This window comes from Acomys russatus, chromosome 15 (assembly GCF_903995435.1).
Source record: "Acomys russatus chromosome 15, mAcoRus1.1, whole genome shotgun sequence".
Lineage (NCBI taxonomy): Eukaryota > Metazoa > Chordata > Mammalia > Rodentia > Muridae > Acomys > Acomys russatus.
Window position 1 is genome coordinate 41,624,783 of NC_067151.1, and position 6,903 is coordinate 41,631,685.

General features: G+C 38.0%; 1 non-coding gene across 1 annotated transcript; it reads left to right on the top strand.

Annotated features, from left to right (window-relative positions):
- Window positions 1–284: 284 nt before the first annotated feature.
- Window positions 285–391, top strand: LOC127199733 (U6 spliceosomal RNA). Its single transcript, XR_007831997.1, has one exon. It is a non-coding gene; the product is annotated as a U6 spliceosomal RNA (small nuclear RNA).
- The last annotated feature ends 6,512 nt before the right edge of the window (window positions 392–6,903 follow it).

Below are 6,903 nucleotides of genomic sequence, written 5' to 3' on the forward strand. Positions count from 1 at the left end.
AAGTGGGGGAAAGCCTTGAACTCACTGGCAAAGGAGACAACTTCCTGAACAGAACAGCAACAGCTGAGGGACTAAGATCAACAGTTAACAAATGGGACCTCTTGAAAATGGAAAGCTTCTGTAAGGCAAAGAACACTGTCAATAGAACAAAATGGCAGTCTACAGACTGGGAAAAGATATTTACCTCCCCTTCATCTGACCAAGGGATAATATTAAAAATATATAACGAACTCAAGAAATTAAATAACAACAAACCAAATAAAACAATTTCAAAGTGTGGTACAATGCTCACTTCAGCAGCACATATACTAAAATTGGAACGATACAGCATAGATTAGCATGGCACATGCGCAAGGATGACATGCAAATTCATGAAGCATTCCTATTTTTAATAGTTGAGTGTCACAATTGAGCCTAATTGTTTGGGGCTTGAGATGTATTTAGGTCTAGATAGATGTTTTAAGTTAATAGAGATGAGATATGATAGATACTGAGTTCCATTCTGAATTTTAGACTCACCGAGATAGGAAAATGTTTTCTTTATGGTTGCCATATACAAACAACCGAACATTATGAATGTAACACGAATGTAATACCTGAATGTTCTGTCTTTCTTTTGCTGTATGTGGTTTTTTTATATAGGTGCAATAATATAGATGTATATGTAAAAATAAAAAAATAATTTAAAAAATTAAAAAGGGTACAGAGCTAAACAGAATTCTCAATAGAGGAACTATGAATGGCTGAGAAGCACTTAAAGAAATGCTCAATGTCCTTAGTCATCAGGAAATGCAAATCAAAACGACTCTGAGAGTCCATCTTACAACCATCAGAATGGCTAAGATCAAAAACTCAAGTGACAGCACATGCTTGTGACGATGTGAAGGAAGAAGTACACTCCTCCACTGCTGGTGGGAGTGCAAACTTGTACAAGCACTTTGGAAATTAATCTGAACTTTCTCAGAAAATTGGGAATAGTTCTACCTCAACATCTGGATATACCACTCCTAGGCCTAGACCCAAAAGATGCTCTACCATACAAGGAGGACATTTGCTCAACTATGTTCATAGCAGCTTTATTCATAATAGCCAGGAAGTGCAAGCAACACAGATGTTCCTCAACCAAAGAAAGAAACTGTGGTACATTTACACAATGTACTACTCAGCTATTAAAAATTTCAGGAAATCCTGAAATTTTCAGGCAAATGGATGGAACTAATAAAGATCATCCTGAGTGAGATACACATAAGGCATGTACTTACTTCTAAGCCCATATTAACCATACAGTAGAGTCTGGTTATACTACAATTTACAGACCCGCCCCCCCCAAAAGTAACAAGGAGGATCTAGGGGAAGATGCTTAAATCTCACTCAGAAGGGGAATAGAATAAGCAAGAGAAGCAGTTGAAAAGAGGGAACAGTGTAGGATATGGAGCATGGAAAGAAATGAGGATGGACATCAAATGTGGGGGGAGTAGGGGCAGAAGGACAAAGGGCTTGCTCAGAGAAGAGAAACTGAGGGCGGGGCATCTCTGAGACAAGCTGGAGACATAAGACAGGGTAGGCTTCTGGGAAGATATAGGGGAGACTCTAGCTGAAACTCCTAGCAGCAGGGGTCATGGAGACTGAAGAGGATGCCCTCTAATTAGACAGAACTCTCAGTGGAAGGAGGGGAATACCAACCCATTCACAAAACTTTGATCCAAAAATTTCCCTGCCTATGAGATGTATTAGGATAAGGATAGAGCAGAGATTGAAGGAACGTCCAACCAATGCCTGGCCCAACCTGAGACCCACTCCATGGGAGAGAACCAACCCCTGGCACTACTGATGAAACTTTGCTATGTTTGCAGATGGGAGCTTAGCGTAGCCATCCTCTGAGTGGCTCCACACAGTAGTAGCTCAAAACAGATGCTGAGATCCACAGCCAAACATTGGGTGGAGCACAGGTACTCTTCTGGAAGAGTGCGGGAAAAGAATAGATGGGTCTGGAAGGAACAGTAGGTCCCCAAGAAAACCAACAGAGCCTAGTAACCTGGGCCAGTTGAGGCGGGGTCCTATGTAGACTAATGCACCAACTAAGGACCATGCATGGACTTGACCTAGGCTGCCTAAAAATGTATAGCCAGTGGGCAGTTTGATGTTCATGTGGGTCCCCAAGAAAGGGGAGCCGGGGCCTCTCTCTAACATTGCCTCTGGTGCCTGCTTTTTGATCACTTCTTCATTCATTCCTTATCCTAGTCTCCAACTCCAGCAACCATTTCCTGGGACCCTGCCAGCTAACCCCACCTAAGAAACAGCAAGGTTGGTAAGGCAGGTATGTGAGTCTCAGATATTCACCATCTGTCCTTCACTCTTCCAAATCTAACCCCTAGTCCCATCTCCAGCTCTGTAGGAGACTTTCTTCTGGGGGCCTCTCTTCACTCTCTTTCCCCATTCCCAGGAAATTAAACAGATGTTGGTGGAACATGTCACTTCCCTTGGACCCCCTCAGGCTCCCTTGTCAAGCCCATTCCCATTCTGAAATATCAGCTCCAAATACCTAGAAATGCATTTTACCCAGAGCCCCCAGGGTCACTCTTAGCAGAACCACAGAAGCATTCCCTGCCAGGCAACACAAAACACTGCACTCTCCTAAGAACTGGAAGGGGGAAAAAAATCAAGGAACAAATCATGTACTCAATAAAAACAAGACCAAATGCCAACATCTAGAAATAAAATCATCCCAAACCCAGATGCTTAGATGTCAGGGCAAAAACATAATCAACAACAGCCAGGATAATATGTCTTCCCTAGAGACCAGCAACCATACTACAGTAGACTTCAAGAAACAACATAGCTGAAGCACAAGACCTCAAGCTAGCCTATTATGATGATAATATTATTATTATGATTTTCCTAAAGGGAAAACACATTAATGAAATCCATGAAAACACAAACAGTTGAAAGAAATGAATCAAACAATTCAAGACCTGAAAGTGGAAATAGAATCTAGAAAGAAAACTCAAGCTGAGGGAAAAATTTAGGAACTTCAACAGGGAACACAGAAGTAAGCCTCATCACCAAAACAAAATACAAAAAAATAGAATCTCAGGCACTGAAGACAAGATAAAAGATAGGGAACCCTTGTTCAAAAAACAACAACAACAACAACAACAAAAAAAACCTGAAAACCTCCTGGCACAAATCATCCCGGAATTCTGGGATACTATGAAAAGACCAAATCTATGAATAATAAGAATAGAGGAAGGAAAAGAAACCCATGTCAAAGACACAGAAAATATTTTCAAAAAAATCAGAGAAGAAAATTTTCCTAACATAAAGAAGGTGGTGCTGATAGGGTACAAGAAACATACAAAACACCAAATAGTCCCCTTAGTATATAAAAATAAAATCAGAAAACAAAGAAAGAATATTAAAAGCAGCAAGAGAAAAAGACCAAGTAGCATATAAAGGTCAGCCTATTAGAATTATACCTGACTTCTCAGTGAAGACTCTAAAAGCCAGAAGGGCTTGGGTAGAAGTCCTACAGACTCTAAGAGACCACAGATGCCAGATTAGACTATTATAATCAGGAAAACTTTCAGTCTCCATAGATGGGGAAAATAAGATGTTCCATGCTAAAATAAAAGTTAAGCAAAATCTGTCTACAAATCCAGCCCTAAAGAAGGTGCTAGAGGGAAACTCCAACTTAAAGAAGTTAACTGCAACCAGCAAAATAGAAGCTAAATAACCCCAGACTAGTAAAGTTAAAAGAAGGAAAGTACAAACACATCCACACCCACAGTATCACCACCACCACCAGCAGCACTAACAACAACAACCACAAAATATTAGAAATCAAGATTCATTGGCTATTGATATCTCTCAACATCAAGGGTCCCAATGACTGAATTAAAAATATTAACATAACACTTATAAAAATAGGATTAATTTCTCTGTTACATCTAAGAAGCATACCTTAATATCAAGGATAGACTTCATCTCAGGGTAAAGAGTTGAAAAAAAAAAACATATTTCAAGCAAATGGACCTAAAAAAAAACAAAACAAAAAAAAAAAAAAAACAAAAAACAAAAAAAACCCTGGTGTAGCCACTTTAATATCTGCCAAAATAGGTCAAACCAAAAATTAATCAGAAGAAATAGGAAAGGACACCATATACTCATCAAAGAAAAAAAATCCATCAAGAGGACATTGAAATTCTATGCTCCAAACGTGAGGGCAACCAAGTTTGTAAAAGAAACACCACTACAGCTTAACTCACATGTTTAACCTCACACTAGTAGTGGGAGACTTTAAGAATTCCCTCGAGTCAATAGAGAGATTGTTCAGACAAAAACTAAACAGAGAAATGCTGGCACTAACTGATATTATAAATGAAATGGACCTGATTTTACAGACATTTTCACCTAAACATAAAATAATATTTCTTCTTTTGAGTGCCTCATGGAACCTTCTCCAAAATTAACCACATACTCAGAAACAAAGCAAGTCTTAGCAGATACAAGAAAATTGAAGTAATGCCCTACATCCTACTGGACCAGCACAGATTAAAGCTGGATATTAACAACAACAGAAACAACAAAGAGTTTACAAACTCATGAAAACTGAACAGTTCTCTAATGAGTGGAAAATGGGTCAAGACAGAAATAAAAAAAAAAAGTAAATCAAAGATCTTATAGAATTGGATTAAAATGAATACACATCATACCCAAATTATGGGACACAATGAAAGCTGTTCTAAAAGGAAATTTCACAAAACTAAGTACCTACACAAAGAAACTGAGAGATCTTATACTAACAACTTAATAGCACACCTGAAACCTCTAGAAAAAAAACAAGTCACACCCCAAAGAAAGTGCATGGAAATAAATAACCAAATTCAGGGCTGAATTTAATAAAATAGAAACAAATAAACAAAAACCAAGAAAAAGAATCAATGAAACAAAGAATTGGTTCTTTGAGAAAATCAGTAAGATTGACACACCCTTATCTAAATTAAATGAAAGAAAGAGAAGATCCAACTTAACAAAATCAGAAATGAAAAGGGAGACATAACAACAAACACTATGGAAACCCAGAGAGTCATAAGGACATATTTTGTTTATTTAAACTTTTCACTTTATTTATTTAGTTGTTCACTTTATATCACCATTGTAGTGCCCATCCTCCTCTCCTACTGGTCCTACCCTCCCTCTTACTTCTTCCTCCCCTGCCCCTCAGGGAAGCACCACCACCACTAACCCATCCCGGCACTTCAAGTTGCATGAGGACTAAATACATCTTCTTCCACAGTGGCCTGGCAAGGCAGCCCTACCAAGAAGAAGTGATTGAAAAGCATGCATCAGAGTCTATGTCAGAAACAGCCACCCCCTCCTCTTACTAGAAGACCCCCTCCAACAAAACAAAACAAAACAAAAAACAACCCAAATTTCCCATCAGGTATATCTGTGTAGGGAGCCTAGATCAAGTCCATGCAAGGTCCTTGTTTGGTGCTTCAGTCTCTGCAGGCCACCCTGGGCCCAGGTTAGTTGGCTCTGTTGGTCTTCTTGTGAAGATTTCATTCCCTCTAGGAAAGAAACACTTTAAATACTCTACCAAACTGGGAAATCTAAAAGTAATAGATAATTTTCTCTCTACATACCACTAGGTCAGAAAAACAATTTTATCTGACCTACAACCCTTAGAGAAATAAAAACAGTCATTAAAAGTGCCCCAATCTCCTCCCCCCAAAACCCTGAAGCTCAAGGCCCTATGGTTTTAGTGCAGACTTTTATTAGAGTTTCAAAGAAGAGTTAATGGCAATACACTTCAATTCATTGCATAAAATAAAAACAAAAGGAATGGTGACCAACACATTTTACATGGTCATAGTTATCCTGATATCCAAGCCACATAAAGACTCAACAAAGAAAAAGAATTACAGACCAGTTACCTTTACGAACACAGAAGTAAATATACTCAATAAAATACTTGAAAACTTAATACAAGAACACATTAAAAAGATCATCCACCAAGATCAAATAGATTTCATCCAAGAGATGCAGGAATGGTTCAACATTCATAAACTGATAAATGTAATCCACTACGTAAACAACCCAAAAAATAACACACACACTCAAAAATAAAACAAACCCAAACAAAAATCCCACATGATCATCTCAATAGATGCAGAAAAGGCTGTTGACAAAAATCCAACACCCTTTCCTGAAAGAAGCCTTGGGGAGACTAGGATACAAGGACCACATCCCAACATATCAAAGACAGCTTACAAGAACACAGCCAGTATCAATTTAATGGCAAGAACCTCAAAGTAATTCTCCTAAAATCAGGAACAAGGCAAAATTGTCTTATCTCTCCATATCTATTCATTATAGTTCTTGAAGTCTTAGCTAGAGCAATGAGACAACTGAAGGAGATCAGGGGGATCAAAATTGGAAAGGCAGATGACAAAGAATCTTTATTTGCAGGTGATATGATACATAAATGACCCACAAAATTCTACCAGGAAACTCCTATAGCTGATAAATACTCTCAGCAAAGTAGCAGGGTACAAAATTAAGTTAAAAAAAAAAAAAAACAGCCCTCATATATACAAATGACAAATGATCTGAGAAAGAAATCAGGGAAACAACACCTTTTTACAATAGAATCAAAATTATAAAACATCTTGTGATAATTCTACCAAGCAAGTGAAAGTCTTGTATGATAAAAGCTTTAAGACATTTAATAAAGAAATTGAGGAAGATATCAGAAGACAAATCTCTTATGTTCGTGGATCAGTAGGATTAATAGGGTAATGGTCATCCTACCAAAAGCAATGTACAGATCCAATGCAGTTCCTACAAAATTCCAACACAATTTTTCACAGACCATGAAAGGACAATTTTCAGCTTCATATG